We start from the raw sequence: 19,852 nt of genomic DNA, 5'->3' as shown, positions 1-19,852 counted from the left end.
TTGAAATATCTAAGTTGGACTACTTGTATAAGTGTACGCATTACTAGCTAACAAGTAGCTTTGTTCTGAGTAATTGAGCTCAGAATTCTTTTCTTTTCTTATTTTACCAAAATGAAATAGTGTTCCCAAAAAGTTATTATCCATGCAGGAAAGAAAATACTGAGGTAAAAAACCTAACCATTTGTGGTTTACATGAGAACTCAATTGTAATCTCCAAAAGGCAGGAGGGTAGCATGAAATTATGATGTATTTCCACCTAATTAATTTTCAGTATTAATCTGGATTTTACCATTAACTCAGATCTTATTATGTAGTGACTCTTTACTGCAGTTGAAAAGTGGGAGGCAGCCGAAACTGGTAAAAGACCAAACAAAATCCATCCTGAACGTTATCTTGTATCACTTTTTACTGTTGTTGTTCAACCCAAAGAAACAGTGTAGAGATTCAGCGACAGCTGGGGAAAAAAGGACAATTTAATAAGTGTCTGGGAGATTTAGATTTCCCAACAGAAAGTCACTTGGGAATTGAACCACATTTCAACATTGACTTGTTAAAGTCATCTCAAACATTTCTTACTTGAAAAGGGTATATGTGGGCTGGTACAGGACTGTCAAAAAAAGAAAAGGATGCCCAAGTGGAAGTAAACAACAGCTTGGTTCTCTTGAGTGTGGGATGAAATGATCATGGAATAGCTAACACCAGTGCTATTTTTCTAGAAAAAGAGGTGCTGGAGCTCACCATGAACTTCTCCCTTGTTCTCTTAGAGTGGCAATAGCGCCCACCTGAGAGGTGTTGGAGCTGAGCTCTGGTGAGCTAAGCTGGAAAAAAGCCTATTTAAGTTAACAAAAAAAAAAGTTAAGCAAGCGAAAAACTCTCCTCCTCCTCAAAATGGGAAATATTCAGTATGGATCTTCTGAAGAATCCAATACAGTGGTACCTCAGGTTAAGTACTTAATTCGTTCCAGAGGTCCGTACTTAACCTGAAACTGTTCTTAACCTGAAGCACCACTTTAGCTAATGGAGCCTCCTGCTACCGCCGCACCGCTGGAGCACGATTTCTGTTCTCATCCTGAAGCAAAGTTCTTAACCTGAAGCACTATTCTGGGTTAGCGGCGTCTGTAACCTGAAGCGTATGTAACCTGAAGCGTATGTAACCTGAGGTACCACTGTACCTACCCAAAGCAATGTTTATATATTCTGACAAAGTAAAGAGGTGAGGCAGAGCTTTCTTTTGAGTTGTGTTTTCATCATCAGTTACTGAATGCCTATAATTTTGTTAATAACTATTTACCGAAAAAAATATCTTTTTTTCTCCTTTAAAAAATGAAATTAACTTTCTAAAACTGGGTGATGAACTGAAATTTATCTTGGAACTGCATGGACAAACACACTTGGGTGCTTAAACTAGACCGGGGTCGTCAAACTTTTTCAGCAGGGGGCTGGTCCACTGTCCCTTAGACCTTGTGGGGGGCTGGCCTATATTTTAGGGGGGGAAATGAACACATTCCTATGCCCCACAAATAACCCAGAGATGCATTTTAAATAAAAGCACACATTCTACTCATGTAAAAACACGCTGATTCCCGGACTGTCCGCAGGCCAGATTTAGAAGGCAATTGGGCCAGATCCGGCCCCTGGGCCTTAGTTTGCCTATCCATGAACTAGACTATCAACTTGTGCTCCGGGGTCCTGCCCTTGTGCTCCAGTCCTGCTTATGGGTTTCCTACAGGCATCTAATTGGCCACAGGCTGCTGGACTAGATGGGCCAATGGCCTGATCCAGCAGCCTCTCCTTATGTTCTTAACTAGTTACAAGAACAGATACTGTTGTATGAACAACAGACTTGGCTTCGACAGATACGGTGCTTCTAGAGGGATGTTTCCGCAGGTTTAGCATGCCTGATACATTGGGCTCATTAAAATAATAATAATAATAATAATAATAATAATAATAATAAAAATTCTTGTGCACCTGGAGGTCTCCCTCAACTCAATGGCTCTATTTGCATGCACTGCAAAGCCAAGGTGAATGGTTTAATTAAACTGTAATGTGGCACAAACCACAAGTACATGCAACAAAAGTGCTTCCATTTTGCTCCTCCCTTCATTCAACCAGCAACAACAAACCATGTGTCTTAGCCAGCACTCCTGGTTTGTTTCTTTCCAAACAAACCACAATGCAAAGCCCAGGTGCGTTCTTGGCTTCCTGCATACAGCTTGGGCACGTTATGGCTGCAACAGACCACATTAAACTTACGTGCAAATGTGATTATCATCTTAAGGTCCCAGGGCTGGTTACAACAATATAAAATACAACATTAAAAAGAGTTTTAAGAAACGCAACATTACAAAATATGTGATTGTGAGAAACTGGGAGAGTCCTGAAAATATACAGCTCAGGTTTAATGACCAGGGTAAAGAGATATGTTTTCAGCATTTTCTGAAAACTGTACAGTGGTACCTCTGGTTACGTACTTAATTCGTTCCGGAGGTCCGTTCTTAACCTGAAACTGTTCTTAACCTGAGACACCACTTTAGCTAATGGGGCCTCCCGCTGCCGCCGCACAATTTCTGTTCTCATCCTGAGGTAAAGTTCTTAACCTGATGTACTATTTCTGGGTTAGCGAAGTCTGTAACCTGAAGCGTATGTAAACCGTGGTACCACTGTATAGTGAAGTTGCCAGTTGCACCTCTGTGGGGAGGAAGTTCTACAACTTAGGGGCAGCCACAGAGAATGTTTCTGTGGGGGTGCAACTACCAAGAGAACTCCCTCTGTCAATCTTAGCACCCAAGTGAAAAATAGGGCCAAAGTACCGTGCTGATTGCTACCAGCTGAGAAAGACTGGTGGAGTCAACAAGATGGCATGGCAGCAGAAGTCCCCTTCATGCATTAATCATACGCTGAAAGAGGCTGCAGGGTTACACTGAATATGCACCTTTCCAGCTAATAAGGATAACCTACAAACCTACAGGCATTTGGCAGACTCCTCCATATATATATATATATATATATATATATATATATATATATATATATGAGAGATAGCGCGCACATATGTGAACAGCATGGATTTGTCAAGGGATGCTACAGCTCTTCATAAAATCATATAATTTTAGAGTTGAAAGGGACCACAAGAGTCATTTAGTCCAACCCTCTACAATTCAGGAATCTTTTGCCCTAAGTGGGGCCTGGGTCCATGGCCGTGAGATTAAGAGTCTCATGCTCTTCTGACTGAACTATCCCAGCAGCCTTCATATTATGCTGCACTGGGATAAATAGTAAATAGGAACTTATAGCTCCTCTATCTATACTTTCCTAAGACGTCCTGCCTTATTGCTACATACAAGAAGCTTGATAAAGACACAGCACTGTGGTCAGATCTCATTTTCCCTGCATTATTTTTCAAACTGGATTTTTTTATATATATAGCACTGTTAAGAATGTGGTATGTTTGTATTTGGAGAATATGCAACTTTCCCTCTCCAGGATAATCATTATGTCAATTTCTCATACTCCCTCTCTATCCCCCAACCTTTTTCAATCCCCAAACTTGCATTAGTTTGCATAAGAAATACTGGGGAAGATTTTGATTTGCCAAAGGATGTTTTATTTGGCAGCTACATATACAAATTGCAGACTGTAAGGTTTGGAAATAATGAGAACTGAAACGAAATAACCTTCCTGCATTTTAAGCATGGCCACTGAACTTAAGCAAAAACTAAATCTGGGGTAAACATTTATCTCTGGCACTGCCTCCTTTTACATAGCAGCAATTCCGATGTCTGGAATAAAGTTGAGAACATTTTAAAGAGGAGAATGTTTTAAAGATAACTTGTAACTTTATAAAGATCTGCATTATGCAAAAATAAACACCCTGGAATAAATCTGCTGAGCTTTTATCACCTAACCAGTCTTAAATCTCTTCTTCAGGCATTGAAGAAACCAAACAGCAAGCCCTTGCCCTTGAAAATCTCAGCTTCATTTAAAAAGGAAAAGGGGGAGGAATGTCTCTCATATATCATAGAATCATAGAATCATAGAGTTGGAAGAGACCACAAGGGCCATCGAGTCCAACCCCCTGCGAAGCAGGAAACACCATCAGAGCACTCCTGACATATGGTTGCCAAGCCTCTGCTTAAAGACCTCCAAAGAAGGAGACTCCACCACACTCCTTGGCAGCAAATTCCACTGTCGAACAGCTCTTACTGTCAGGAAGTTCTTCCTAATGTTTAGGTGGAATTTTCTTTCTTGTAGTTTGGATCCATTGCTCCGTGTCCGCTTCTCTGGAGCAGCAGAAAACAACCTTTCTCCCTCCTCTATGTGACATCCTTTTATATATTTGAACATGGCTATCATATCACCCCTTAACCTCCTCTTCTCCAGGCTAAACATGCCCAGCTCCCCACTTCCGGGGTGGCGCCATCGGCAATGGCGGATTCCCTCTGAACTGGAGGGACCAGCTCTACGGGAAACGGGTCTTTTCCGCCACGGCGAAGCGGGGACCCTTTCAAAAATCACAGGCGGATGAAGCCTGTGACCATGGGACTCGGCGGGCACCTTTAGCGCCCCCCCAACCCGCAAAGGAACCCACTAACGGGCTCCGGAGCGAAGAGGGGGAAGTGGCGCAGTGCTGAGAGTCAACTGCTTCTTCCGTGGAGCGAAGCCGCACAGCCGTTGCCGGAGAGCGCTGCCTTTTTCCTGGGACAATTTGGCTTTTAAAACAAGCACCCGTGAGTACTTAAGTTTCGGACAATTGGACTCTAAATAAGGATTTGCGAGCAGAAAGGAAAATTGGACTTAAAAGTTTAATTTAATTTGGCACTGAAACGGGAAGGTCTAAACAGGAAGTCAGCCTTCCGTTTCTTTGTAGATAGATTAAAGCAAAGACACGGCAAACTAGAGTTCTGAAAATCGCTTCTAAAGGATTAACTTTCATCATTTAAAACTGTTGAACCCCCTTTGGAAGCAGGAGGAGGGGGGGGATTTTTTCCGGACTGTTGAAACCTGCAGAAGTGAGTGTAAAGTAAAGTAACTTTCCACCGTCTTGATCCTGGAGCGGGGTGTCAGGACTGACGTTTTTTGAAGCTCATTGACCAGAGACAAACGTTTCTGACAGATAGCTAAAGGAAGAGATACATAGTGATTCCATTGTTCCCCTTCGCATTTTAAAGGAACAAATATTGACAAAATATCTGAAAAAGGAAACTTTGTTGTTAGATCTGCCTTTAAAAGAAAAGAACAAGCAGAAGTTCTTCCCCTAGAGGGAGCCTGTGAAACTGTAACCAATTTTGAATCGGGGAGCTCGCAGCTGTTACAGATTACGATCGTGGGAATAGACTTCTGACCTTGCAGGACAATGTATTCAGAAGCTCTGTTGAGTGCTTTCTGTAAAACAAGTGCTCTACTGGAACAGCTACATGAGAAGACGGATTTTATGACTGATGTGATTAGAAATTTTGGACAGGCAGTGGGATATTATATACAGCCCACCCAGGAATTAGATCAGGAGTGTGCCCTGAAAGAACAGATGAGGGAAGAGGATGCTGCTGAATCCTGGGCGCCAGAGATGGAGGGAGCTGCGGCCCAGCAGGAACATGAATTTTTGGATTTGACAAATGAACTTGGAAAAGGCCAGATTTGGAAAGATAAAGTTTGGTTTGGTTTGGAAATGGGGGGGTTGGATAGACCCCCCTATGCAGGGAGGTTTGGACTTTTCGAGTCTGGCAAAGGGCCGTGAGATGTTTGGGGTTGTGGGGGCTCTCAATTTTGGAGGGACTTTGAAACATGTTCTTAAATACCACATGGAGCTTAGTGTGGACTATGGAAAAGGGGCTGATTTGTCGAGAAGGGTCAAAAGCATTGTCAAGCTGGAGTTCCCAAGAGTGAAAGAAGTAGGAGATAAAGGAAAATACAGCTATAAATATGAAGAAGAGCTGCGGAAGGGACATGGAAGGGACTTAAGGGCCTCGGACATAAGGTTACCAGGTTAATGCGCTAGATTGACGGGATAGAAAAGACTGACAAAACCCGGGTCCAGGAGGAAGAGACGCTGGATGAAGATTGGATTATTTCTTTTATTATGATTGTTTTATCAAACTGATGAATGTTAGAAAAATGTTGGAACGAAATTATTTGGCTTTAGCAAAAATGTTTTAAGAATTATGTAAGAATATTATGGGTATGAGAAATCGGTAAAAATAAGTTTTAAGTTTTAAGTTTTAAGGTTTTCATAGTAAGATAAGATTAAAATAGATTAAGGTAAAGTAATGACAGAATATTATGAAATATGGAAAGGATTTGCTGCGACAATTAATAACCAGGATACAAAAAAGGGAGGAGGAGGAGGTCAAAGAAAGAAGGTAATGACAGTTAAAAGTTTTGAGAATATTGGATTTGAAGGTGATCGACTACATGGAACTGGCGGAAATGACTGGCAGAATCCGAGACCAGAGAGAAGAGTCGGTGAAAGAAGACTGGAAGAAATTTAAAGACTATTTACAGAAATATTGTAAAATTAAGGAATCTTAGAAGGATGTTGGATAGAAACTAAGAGGTTTTTAGCTGTAATGCCTTAAGAGACATGAAAAAAGGTTTGCAATTGGGTAAAAGCTTAATGGTAAGGATTTGCTGAACTAACAAACTGAACTGGAATACAAAAAAGGGAGGTATGAGGAGGTCCGGGGAAATAAGTGTAGGGAAGATAGGTTATGGAAAATTAATGTTTTCTTTTAACTGTCTTATTTGGTATCTTTCTTTTTATTTTTTACTTTTTTGGTTATATTTTAAAAACTTTATTCTTTTTCTTTCTCTATTCTGTATTTTTTGTATTTTTTGAAACTCTAATAAATATCATTTTTTAAAAAAGAGAGAATATTGGATTTGTTTTTAAATGTTTGTGGTATATTTTTGTTTTTAATAGTGTCGTGTTATTTTTTGATTTTGATTGTTATTAATCTGTATTGTTTGATTGTGGTTTGTCTTTTCTTTGTTTTTTCTTTATTTTTTTCTTCTTTGTTTTCTTTTGTAATTCTAAAATTTTCAATAAATATCATTAAAAAAAATAATAATAAAACATGCCCAGCTCCCTTAGCCGTTCCTCATAAGGCATCGTTTCCAGGCCTTTGACCATTTTGGTTGCCCTCCTCTGGACACGTTCCAGTTTGTCAGTGTCCTTCTTGAACTGTGGTGCCCAGAACTGGACACAGTACTCCAGGTGAGGTCTGACCAGAGCAGAATACTGTGGCACTATTACTTCCCTTGATCTAGATACTCCTATTGATGAGGCGCAGAATTGCATTGGCTTTTTTAGCTGCCACGTCACACTGTTGGCTCATGTCAAGTTTGTGGTCAACCAAGACTCCTAGATCCTTTTCACATGTACTGCTCTCAAGCCAGGTGTCCCCCATCTTGTATTTGTGCCTCTCATTTTTTTTGCCCAAGTGCAATACTTTACATTTCTCCCTGTTAAAATTCATCTTGTTTGTTTTGGCCCAGTTCTCTAATCTGTCAAGGTCGTTTTGAAGTGTGATCCTGTCCTCTGGGGTGTTAGCCACCCCTCCCAGTTTGGTGTCATCTGCAAATTTGATCAGGATGCCCTTGAGTCCATCATCCAAGTCGTTGATAAAGATGTTGAATAAGACTGGGCCCAAGACAGAACCCTGTGGCACCCCACTAGTCACTCTTCTCCAGGATGAAGAGGAACCATTGATGAGCACCCTTTGGGTTCGGTCAGTCAGCCAGTTACAAATCCACTGAGTGGTAGCATAGTCAAGACCGCATTTTACCAGCTTCTTTACAAGAATATCATGGGGCACCTTGTCAAATGCCTTGCTGAAATCAAGGTAGGCTACATCCACTGCGTTCCCTTCATCTACCAGGCTTGTAATTCTGTCAAAAAACGAGATCAGGTTAGTCTAACATGACTTATTTTTCAGAAATCCATGCTGACTATTGGTGATCACAGCATTCCTTTCTAGGTGCTCACAGACTGTTTGCTTAATGATCTGCTCCAGAATCTTCCCTGGTATTGATGTCAGACTGACTGGGCGGTAATTATTTGGGTCCTCTCTTTCCCCCTTTTTGAAAATAGGGACAACATTTGCCCTCCTCCAGTCTGCTGGGACTTCGCCTGTTCTCCAGGAATTCTCAAAGATGACTGCCAGTGGTTCTGAGATCACATCTGCCAGTTCTTTTAATACTCTTGGATGCAGTTCATCTGACCCTGGTGACTTGAATACATCTAAACTAGCCAAGTATTCTTGTACTATCTCCTTAGTTATTCTGGGCTGTGTTTCCTTTGCTGAATCATTTGCTCCAATTCTTCAGGTCGGGCATTGTTTTCTTTATCGGAGAAGACCGAGGCAAAGAAGGCATTGAGGAGTTCAGCCCTTTCTGTGTCCCCTGTTTGCATTTCACCATCTTCTCCTCTGAGTGACCCCACTCTTTCTTTGTTCTTCCTTTTGCTACGAACATACCCATAAAAGCCTTTTTTGTTGCTTTTAACCTCTCTAGCAAGCCTGAGTTCATTCTGTGCTTTAGCTTTTCTGACTTTGTGTCTACACGTGCTGGCTATTTGTTTGAATTCCTCTTTGGTGGTTTCCCCCCTTTTCTATTTTTTGTACACATCCTTTTTTAATCTTAACTCAGTTAAAAGTTCTTTAGATAGCCACCCTGGCTTCTTTAGGCACCTTCCATGTTTCCGTCTCATTGGTATTGCCTGACGTGCTTTTACTATCTCCCTCTTAACAAACTCCCAGCCATCATGAACTCCCTTTCCTTTTAGTATTACTGTCCATGGGATCTCACCCAGCACTTCCCTAAGTTTTATGAAGTCGGCTTTCTTAAAGTCAAGAAATTGAGTCCTAGTATGCTTGGCTGCTCCTTTCCGCTGTATAGTAAACTTCAGAAGAGCATGATCACTCGTGCCTAATGATCCTTCCACTTCTACCCCACTAACCAGGTCATCAACATTGGTTAGGACCAGATCTAAAATGGCTGTTCCTCTTGTTGCTTCTCCCACTTTCTGGACAATGAAGTTGTCTGCAAGGCCAGTGAGGAATCTGTTGGACCTTATGCTCTTGGCTGAGTTTGACATCCAACAAATATCCGGGTAATTGAAGTCCCCCATTACTACTATCTCCCTTCCTTTTGCATGCTTGGCCATCTGTTCCAGGAAGGCATCATCTATGTCCTCCGTTTGGCTTGGGGATCTATAGTAAACTCCCACAATGAGGTCACTGTTATTCTTCTCTCCCTTAATATATGGTTATTCAATGATCATTATAACTGCTGTGTGTACCAATAATTAATTCCTCCCCTCAAATCACGCTTGAAGCATATAACATATTTAGGCCATACGCCCAAATTTTCACAGACATTACTGGGATTTCAAAGGCAGAATTGACATCCAGGTGGAATTTCAGAAAGGTGGCACCTTGTCCTGGATCTTAGGCAAGTCAATCAAAAAACTGTGGGGGTTTTTTTTGGGGGGGGGGCAAAGCTCAACTATTTTGGTGGTTTCCTTTAAAAAAAACCAACATATGACTTTTTGAAATATGGCAACCCTAACTTACTGGGCTCAATTTCATGTGTAAGGTTTTTTTCCCATAATTTTGTTTGATTTGCATTTGGTATAATGTTCATGAAATGAAGGAGTAACAAGAATTCATTCAAAGCAATAGCAAGCTATTACTCGACTTTGGAACACACTTTTAAAATAAAAGCCTGACTAGCTTTTCAGACCCCCTTTAATTGAATAATTTTCTAAAGAAATGCCTGAAGGAACTGATATTATAGTCAAAGTCTTGGGTGTTCTGTTATCTTTTACTCCATGAAGACCCATTTATCCTAAATAGAACCCAGTAAGGCAGACATGTATGTATAAAATAATTTTTTTTAATGTGATCCTATTGAGATCCTATGATGAAATTTTGGAGGTAGCTCTTAGAAATATTAAATAATACAATTTTTGGATTTTTAATCATATTAATTTTTGATCACTATTTAAATTTTTAAATTTTATAACTTAAATTTAAAATTTAGTGTAAGTTCATTATGTGACATATCATATGGCAATGAAGTCCTAAAGAGATTGGTGCTTTTAGTTTTGACGTATCCTAATCCTGGGCTGAGCTTGTAAGGTTTTTGCTTAGTCTGTCAAGACCAAAATTGTCATTAAAAAAAAAAATCAAACCCTCATAACTCAAAAATGGATTGAGATAAAAAATTTAAAATTTTAGATTTGAACTTAGCTTTGATCATTCAACACGTGTACAGAATATTAAGAAAATTGGATGACGTGAAGTAAAAAAAAGTTGGATCACTTGATATAGAAAAACTGAATAGAAAAAATGGCAAGGACTGTACTTGTGAGAAAAAACTCCCTTTCCCCCAATATGCTAGGCAACCCAGTCTTCATTGAAAGGTATTCCCTCCCCACTGTGAGGATATCATTGTGCTACTGTTACATAAAAAGACAGAGTACTCTATGAAGCAAAACAAAAAAAATCTCGTTACCATTATGATCCATCAGTAATTTGTAATAAAACATTCTATGTCCAGTCTTTACCAATCTGCTGCCCTTCAGATGTTTTGGACTACAACTCTTTATTGGCACTAGTCAGTATAGCCTTGCTACAAAATCCTTAAAGTACATAATATGTTTAGAAGGAATCCCCCTGCCCCCCGGAAAACTACTGGAAATACATCAAGTCGCTGGAGTCAATTTGACGGCAAAAATAACTTGTGTACCTTTCTCCTTGTTCAGAATATCTTCGTGGCAAAACGAACACTTTAAGTGATCAGTCGTAAGAAAAAAAAGAACCAGTCAGTTTTCTCACACATGAAAAATGGTCTCTTGCTGTAATCTAATGAACATCTATCTCCGCTACCCCTGAACGCATGAAACTCATCCCAGCGCCACACAATTTTTATTTCAGCAACTCAGAGACTTGCAATTAAAACAGAGATGAGGTTTTAATAGCAATTTCTCTCAATGGTAATTTTATTCTAGTAGATATGCTCAGACAGACTGACCCAAGTACCCATCTTGTATAAAATTAACTAATATGGTGCGCTCAATCAGAAGAATTAACCATCATGGTGCAGTAAATTAGAAGAGGTTTTATAGCAGTGTAACTAGATTTGATCTACGGCATTTACCTGTTGGAATCAAATCATTTTTGCCAGGAGCTGTGTTTCCTTATTGTTTTTAATTAACTGTTATTTTATTATTCAACTTGCTTGGGTGCTTTCTATTAGTGTCTGCATAACAAAAGTCACACATTTATTTTGTCAGGAGGACAGTTTGCTATTTTTTAGTTGCACTTTCCTTAATTATGTGCTAACAACATTGCATAGGAAGATGGAAAGATTTTAAAGTATATTCTCTTCATTGGAAATGCATGATTTTCAGAGAGAGGTGAAAACACCTCCTATGTTGATACAGAAAAGTCTAGTTTTACAATTACTATTCATACCAAGCAATGATTTTTCTTAAGCTGATATTTAGACTTAAGGACAATCACAAAATGATAAGAGAAAAACCTTGGAAATCTCACTCCAACGTGAGCACTTTCATATTCCATCTATTTTTTCTTTAGGAGGTGGTTCAACTGCTCTGTACCATTTTAACACTCCACACACCCAAATCTCCACTCTTATTGGTCGTTTTCACTAAAATGGCATTTGAGGTCAATTAGATGTCAATGAAAGTGCATAGGGGGGAAATTAGAACAGAAAACAACCTAGGCAAGGTTTCATTGAAAGGGTCTAAATAATTTCAGCCTACAACACAGCAGCTCATAAAAACACAAGAAGCTGCCATCATTATACTGAGTAAGACCACTGAGTGAATAGGCAATCACTGCAAGTTCAGACAACATGAGCATATATATAAAATTTGGGTTTCTGTTCCCAATATGCATCACATTACACTTGCTTAAACTGAATTGCATTTGCCATTTTACTGCACGTTTACCATTTTTTGGAAAGAGCCTTTTGATGCGCCTCATTATCTTTTCCCTTTTTTAAAACCACCACAAACAACCATCTCACTGCTTACCCCTAACTCTAGATCATTTATGAAAAAGTTAGAATGGATAGATCCCAATGCTGATTCTTGGGATCTATCCATTCTACTTCCTGCTTCCCTGCATTGGGAGAGATGCCCCAACACCTGTGGACGCAGATGGCTGTAAAACTGGCAAAGCCAGGTATCCCAGGTATTATTTAGTTCTACAATTATATAGGAAATGGAATGGATGCCTGTGATCAAATATTCTCCCACATACGCCAAAGAAATGGGCAGAAATCCCTGATATATAAACCAGTCACTTCAGTGGGCAGAGAAAGAAAGTTTGCAAAGGTAATCAGCGTCTGAGGTTTCAATATATATTTTTTTTACTTTTAGCAATTAGACTTTATAAAATTACAGTGGAGTAGAAAGGCCCATCTAGAATTATGTCAAATATAGTTTCTGGGAAAGAAGCCAAGGCTACCCCTGAGCAAAGGCAGTGTTGCCGCTACTTACCATTTTGGTTTAATTGCATTGTAATGCTAGATTCAACAATAAGATTGGGGGCCATTTTAATTTAATGCACATGAAACTGTTAGTACCAATTTTATCTGTAACAATTGCCAGAATTACAAAAACATTATTATTCTAGCACGGAAACAAAACCCTCAAGTTGACACACGGCATCATTTATGCATTGCGAATCTACTGGGAGCTACTTTACAAATATTTTTATGCTTTTGCCAAAGGTGACACAAAGCCACAGACATACTATTTCAGGAAGGGGCCTGCTTTATCAAAGGGGAAAGCCCAGCAGAAGTTCAGAGTACACAAGTGGAGAGTGATATACCTTAGTCCAGGGGACCAAATCAAGGCCTAGCCTGCCTATACCATTAGACAACCATAATTTTATTTTATGTTGTGTTTGTGTGTGCAGAGGACAGTCCTGTGCAGGAGACAGATGGTCGGCTGTTATTGTACAATGCCTTGAGTCTTCCACAGGCAGAAAGGCAATAAATAAGCTTTGTAAGTAAATAAATAATACACAGAGTGAAACACGGAGAGTAATTCTGGTAGGTCAATTTGTATCATTGTTGTCTGACCATATTAAATTGATTGGTTTAACTGAAACGCTTGCCATAACTGAAGGCTCTGTGTAGATTTCCGATAATGAAACAAAATTGGCAGATGGAGAAAACAGCCCTGAACTTCTCTTCATGAGAGGAATTTTTTCAGTTAGCACTGAGTCACAGTGAACATACAAGTTTTTTGGTTTCCACATGCAACTCGGAGACATAAACCTCTTAAGGAGGGCCCAAATTACTGTGTTGAGCAGAGAAAGAGACCTATTAAAGACGTGCCTTTTCTCTGACATGTGCTGAGTGAAGCCATTGTAGAAAAGAACATTATTAAGGTACATACATCATAAGTTATGTGCAGTCATACCTTGGATCCCGAACGCCTTGCAAGTCTAACATTTTGGCTCTCAGACGCCACAAACTCAGAAATGAGTGTTCCGGTTTGCGAACGTTCTTTGGAACCTGAATGTCTGATGCAGCTTCTGATTGGCAGCAGGAGCTCCTTCAGCCAATCGGAAGCCACACCTTGGTTTCTGAATGTTTTGGAAGTTGGACAGACTTCCAGAATGGATTCCGTTCGACTTCTGAGGTACCACTGTGCTACATTTTGCATCGTTCAGTTGCAATTCCCTCAATAAACCCTGGGGTCTTTATAAGTTCTGTTTCCATCTGTATATTGATTTCCATGAAATCTGAACCCCCAAAGGCTTGGAAACATGACCACTCAAAGTAATATCCAACCCACAGCTCCAACAAACACTACAATGATTTTTTCATATGCTATTAGAGCTGCATCCAGGGCCGTCTTAACCGTTGGTGCTAGGGGTGCACGGCACCCGGGCGCCAGGCTCTCAGGGGTGCCAGGCTGAGAGTCCGGGGCCAAGCATTGGAGTCTGGGAAAGAGCCGCCGACAGCTGAGCGGAACAGAGCCCATTGGAGCACCACAGGCTCTTCCCTGGACTCCAACGCTCGCCCCCAAACTCGCGCCGAGCCGCCTGCGGCACTCTGACAGGCTTGGCTTGGCGGTCAGCTCTTGCCCCAGCTGCATGGCAGCTAACTGTTTCAGTGCCACGCCGGAGCGCTGTGTAATGCTGTGGGTGCTGCACGACACATCCTGTTGCGTGTGCCAAGCTGTGGGATCCTTTGCTGGTTTTTCCGCTGTCATTTTTTTTTTTTTTTTTTTTTATATAATCTTTATTAATTTTCCAAAAAAGATTACATTAAGAATCAAAGCTCAGGAACATAGAAACATATATCCAAAAAAAAAAAAAAAAAAAAAAAAAAGGAAAAAGAAAAGGAAAAAGAAAAAGAGGTTCACCTCTTTACACTTATTTTCAGTAACTTCTTTTCAGGACTTCCCCACGTCTCCTCCTATTGTTTCCCAACTCCAGTTTATTTATTCTAGCAAGTTTTTCCCCTAAACATCCTGTACCTTATTTTATTAAAATTACTTAACCCTAGTTTGATTAAATTCATTTTAATTATAAAATTATACTTTAATTCATTTGTTGTGCTAACATTTTATTAACGTATACCCCTTAATCCTCTGTATAAGAGTAAAAGAACAGAAAAAAGATATAAGCATGTTTCTAAAAAAGAAAAAAGATACCTTTCCTAAAATTGCCACCCTTTCCCCCCCACGGATTCCCCATTCTTATAAAATATTCTTTATTCTATAAAAATTAAAAGGTAGGAAAAAAAAAAAAAAGCTTCAACCCCCTTCGGACTGTTAAGTCCCGCCCTTCTCCACCGGCTTCAATCCTTAATCAAAGTACATTTAGTCCATCTTTCTAGCCTGGTGATCTCACGTCCGAGGCACGCAAGTCTCTCACAGTTCCTTTCAGCCGATTCCTTCGAAAGTCTCTCATGCTTAACTCCCAGGATCGAAGACTTATTTTCTCAATGTTGGCGATGATTCTTTCAGTTAAACCTGTTTGCTTGTGTCCCATATTCCAACATTGTTTCATAAATCTATATGTCCCAAATAGTCCTGTTTTCACCTTAGTCAGTTTAGATTTCTTCTTAGCAGATCTTGGTCTCTCCTCTCCTTTATGTGGTGTCTCAGCCTTCCCTTCCTTCAGCTCCTTTTGCTTGGCAGGTGTCTTTTCCTCCTCAATCTTGGGTTCTTTCCCTTGTCCAGCTGCCTGTGTTTCAAACAATGAGTCCCTTTCCAAATCAGTTAGTGTATTTTCAGATAGCTTCGGGTCTGGTGGGCTCGTAGACAAAACAAGGCCTTTCTCATTCCTCTGTATCAAATTTCCCACAAGAGAGATCAGCTCTTTCAAACCAGCACGTATTTCCTGTATTCCTTGTTTTAGTTCCATTCTTGCAATGTCCAAGAGTCCCCTCTAGAGGGATTCTGGTTTTAATGATCTTTCCCTCTCCGATCCAAAAGTCAGACTTGTTTGTGTCGATCTTTCCTTATTTGTAATAATTTGTAGCAATTTAATCGGTTAAAGTTTCAATTTTCAGTTCTTTCAACTTTGACAGCTAATTTGACAGCTGTCAAAAGTATCTATGTCTCAGCAGGCTCTTAGCTCGGATTGCTCCCGGGCTTGAGTAGGGTGATACTTAATTTCAAACAAAATAATCTCTTGTCCTCCAGCACCTTAGCTTAGGTCTTTTAAATCCGTGAGGTCTGTATTTTTTATCCAATCTCACAAGTTTTCCCGCAACTTTAGTTGTCAAATCCTTGCTTGCACTGTTAACAATATGGAGGAGGCGGATTTCCCTTTTTTTTCATCTCCTCCGTTCGTACCAAATCCAATCCGAAAAATTTATAATCCAATTTTCAAATTACTCACGGGTTGTTGCTCTTAGTTTTGAGTCCAAATTTAGCAGGAAGAAGTTAGCGCTGACTGAAGAATGGCATGCGGCTTTGCTCGGCAGGGGTAGCAGAAGACTCACAGCACCACGCCGCTCCCAGGCACCCGATCCTTAGCCTTTAAAAAGGCTCTCTCACGGGTCGGGGGGGCGCTTACGATGCCCGCCGAGTCACCATGTCCACGTACCCCGTGTACGTGGTTTGTGAGGGTCCCCGTGTCGCCGGCACGGTAAGACCCGATCCCCTGCTGAGCCGATTCCCTCCGGAGCTCGGAGGGAATCCGCCATTAGACAGACGCGCCAACCCGGAAGTCCTCTGGTTTTTCCGCTGTCAGCCCACACTCCCAGCGCCACCCAATATGGGGTGCCAGCGCAGAACGACGGGGAATGCAAGCGGCAGCAGAGGAAACATCTCTGGACGGGATCCGCCACACGCCAACAGTGCCTACGGCAGCAACAAATACAGCTGAATATGAGCACACGGATACTGTCTGGAGATCTTTCCTCCGCTGCTGCTTGCACTCCACGTCGTTCCCTGGGCACTGCGCACACAGCCGAAACAGTTAGCCACCATGCAACGGGAGGGCGGAGGCAGCGGGCAGACAGCACGGCAACTGTGCCACCCGACATTTTGCCCCCCCCAACATGGAACCTGCACCCACCTTCATACGCCCCTGTGTGGGGCGCTGGCACCCCCGTTGGTTGGCGCTGCTAGTCCCTGCATCCCGCAACTATTTCCTTAAAAAAAAGGTCAACAACTTTGCCCCCCCCCAAAGGTCGACACCTCTGGGCAACCTAGGGGCGCCGGGCGGATCTTTGCACCCCGGAGCCGCATATGCTTAAAACAGCCCTAGCTGCATCATTTCACAATGTCTGCAGTTTGCTTAAAAGGTGAATTGCTGCACGAGGAGCATGAAATGCAGAGGAAATCTTAGTTGTCATTGTGAACAATATGTCATTTTTATTCTCACATATATATATGAATGTAACTGCTAGAATAAGGAAATCCCATGTTAGAAAAATCCCATCTATTTGAATGGAATCTATTTTCATACAATTATGCTTAGATTTACATCCTCAATCTAATCATTTTTGTCCTACTAAGGCTTGCTCATAGATAGCTAAGAAGCATTTATTTCTTCTTAGTTCTTCTTTTTTTGCAGCTGTGAGATGGGTCTTCATCCTTTCACTAAAATTTGAAAGATGTGATTGATCTCTCCATACCCATGCTTCAGCATCAAACAGCTGTTTAGAAGTAACAGAAGATATAAGAATCAATAGGGGAAACTCAACCATACTTCTGTGGGTCAACTGTAAGTTGGAATGAATAAACTTGCCTGGTGCAGGTCAGTTTCACACACTAAATCAGAGCTTTCCAAATTTTTCATGCTGATGACACACTTTTTAGACATGCATCATTTCGTGACACAGTAATTCAGTTTCACTAGCAAACCAGAGGTAGAACTAAGCCATTTCCAGCCCCAGGAGCAGTGCGGGGAGCATTCGCGTGACACACTTACACACTGTAGCCGACACACTAACGTGTCGTGACACACAGTTTGGAAAGCTCTCCACTAAATCATCAGTAATTCAAGGAGAAGAGAAACAGATTCAATAAGAACAGTGAGATGCGTGACTGTTCTAGTACACGTGAACGTACTGAACATACAGTGTGCACAAATAAACAAAGATTTGCAGACCTAATCAGCAAAGCAGTCGGTCATGTTTACTGAACATCACCAGCACCAAACTTTATTAACCGTGCCACACTCTCCCTTAGAGGTTTAGCAAACAGAAATGTATGTTGGTAAAAGTACTGTCAGGCATCACCTCTCATATTCTGAAAACACCAAAGCCCAAAGTTCCCAAGGACCCAGTGACATTGAAAACTATAATATGTGGATTAATCACGTCAGAGATTCAGCCCGAGCTTCCTAGGGATGGGTTCCCACAATAACCACTGCTCATTTTTCAAGCTCCATTAACATGCTATAGCAATTGATGTGAACACAACCTGCCCCCTCAAAATGTGTTGCCAGGTTGCATTTTTAGCACCATTTTGTGATTTGTGAAATAGGAATCTATAGCACATGTATATATGGGAAGACTCCATATTGTCATGCCATTAAAAAAATGACCTCTCCTTGCACCCCCTCTCCCATCCAGTTGCTTAGCAGATAAAATGCAAGCCTGGGGTGCAGCGAGAGAGACACCTTATAGTTCAACTAGGCTATTAGTTGGTTTGATGTAGCAGACAGGAGTTGCATCAGTATAGAGGTGAGAATTGCCTTTCCGCTCCATTCCTTCCTTCCCATTTCATTGTCAATAGCACGCAACTCAAACATGGTAATTAAACCCACAGAAGTTGGTCTAGTAAAAAGTTGCTATCACATTAGCTATACTTTTCTTCATGAACAGCAAAACATTAAAGCCAAACACAGCACATTTTTAAAAGGTTTCTGAATAGATTTTATGAGCAGTAACATTTGTAATTGGACAGACTGTCTGAGTTTTTGCTGGATAGATTTTTGTTTTTTTTTAAAATCACAATGCAGTCATCAGCAGAGTAGCCAACACTGCCTGGCTAGCTACCAACATCCATATTTTAATATGAATGGTTTATGACTCAGCTACACTGGCTAATTGTTTTATTTTTATATTTATTTTTAGACCTGCAGGATTATGCAAGATGGTGTATTTCACCCTTTATTAGTTACAGTAAAAAGTGACAAATATTAACAGCTTACACAATAGCAGTCTCCATTCATAACTTATCCTAATTTTCATATGGTGACATAGCCAGTATTGTGTAGCAATTACCTAGTCAGTCTAAGACTAGGAAAAGAGGTGGTCCAGACAAAGGACAAGATGGTGTGTGTGGGTGTGTGGGTGTACACGCGCGCGCGCGCACACACACACACACAAATCTATGTACAGAAATTGACAAGACTTGCAGTTAATCCTTATTTCAGCACTGGAGATATGATAGATCTTTCATTGCACTCGAAAGAGATTACCTCCTTAGCTTGGGGCAGGGGCATGGACCCTCAAGTCTGAGGGACAAATATGGCCCCTCCAGGTCTATCTGGCCCTCACCACTTTTCCTAGATTACCATTCCTCTCCCCAGGCTCTGTGGGGGTTGAAGGGGACCGGAGTCTAACAGTACCTGGAGGGCCATAGGTTCCTCATGCCTGGCTTAGGTGATAAATTATGACCAAGTTGGATAGGAACATTGGGAGAGAATTATCTCTGGTTAAACATTGCATTAGTCTGTAACAGTGCTCATTTGTCTTTTTATCTCCTATATGCAGATAATAATCTTCTGTCAAATTTACTAGTTGGCCTATATGAAGAGATATCATGCCAAGAATTTTGAATTATTTTGATACCGTCTCAGACCATTCTAACATTTATACAGGTTTACATTTATCTTCTTAATTCCCTTTTGTATTCCTACCAAGATGGCTTTCAGAAACTTAATTCACCAGAAAGACTGACAGTCAGATGCAATTAGCAATGTGCAAGAATATGAAAAATATTAAGTGAAGGTTACTTGGAAAGGCAATGTTTAATTAATGGCACTGGGAATTGTCTTTCAAATGCATATGAAAAAATACAATATAGCATATTTTCCTGAGCAGACTTGGAACTATACGGCCTTTTCATGCATTTCTTATAAAGAAGTCATATCTCAGACCCTTTGAATCTTAGTTGATTAACTCTGCAGGGTGGACTTTCAGTTAGGACAAAACTCTTTTAAGCAGAACATTGCAAATAAAATAAAACAGATCTTTAAATCATTTTCAACCACCAACAGTACATGTACGTACAGAGAACTACCCAAACTCTGCCACCGCCATTAGGCCATATTTCTTTAACTTCAAAAATATTCTGTTTTATGCCCCAAAACAACTTCAGTGGCAGCAGATCAACCTG

General features: G+C 40.7%; 1 protein-coding gene across 1 annotated transcript in view; it reads right to left on the bottom strand.

The window, feature by feature from the left end:
- The window catches only part of DDX10 (DEAD-box helicase 10), a 168,370-nt gene that overhangs the window by 19,792 nt on the left and 128,726 nt on the right, over positions 1–19,852 (bottom strand). The window lies entirely within an intron of this gene.

Source organism: Podarcis pityusensis (assembly GCF_964106645.2).
Source record: "Podarcis pityusensis genome assembly, chromosome: 4".
Classification (NCBI taxonomy): domain Eukaryota; kingdom Metazoa; phylum Chordata; class Lepidosauria; order Squamata; family Lacertidae; genus Podarcis; species Podarcis pityusensis.
The sequence above is the reverse complement of the archived record's forward strand: the minus strand, read 5'-3'. Positions and strand labels throughout refer to the sequence as shown.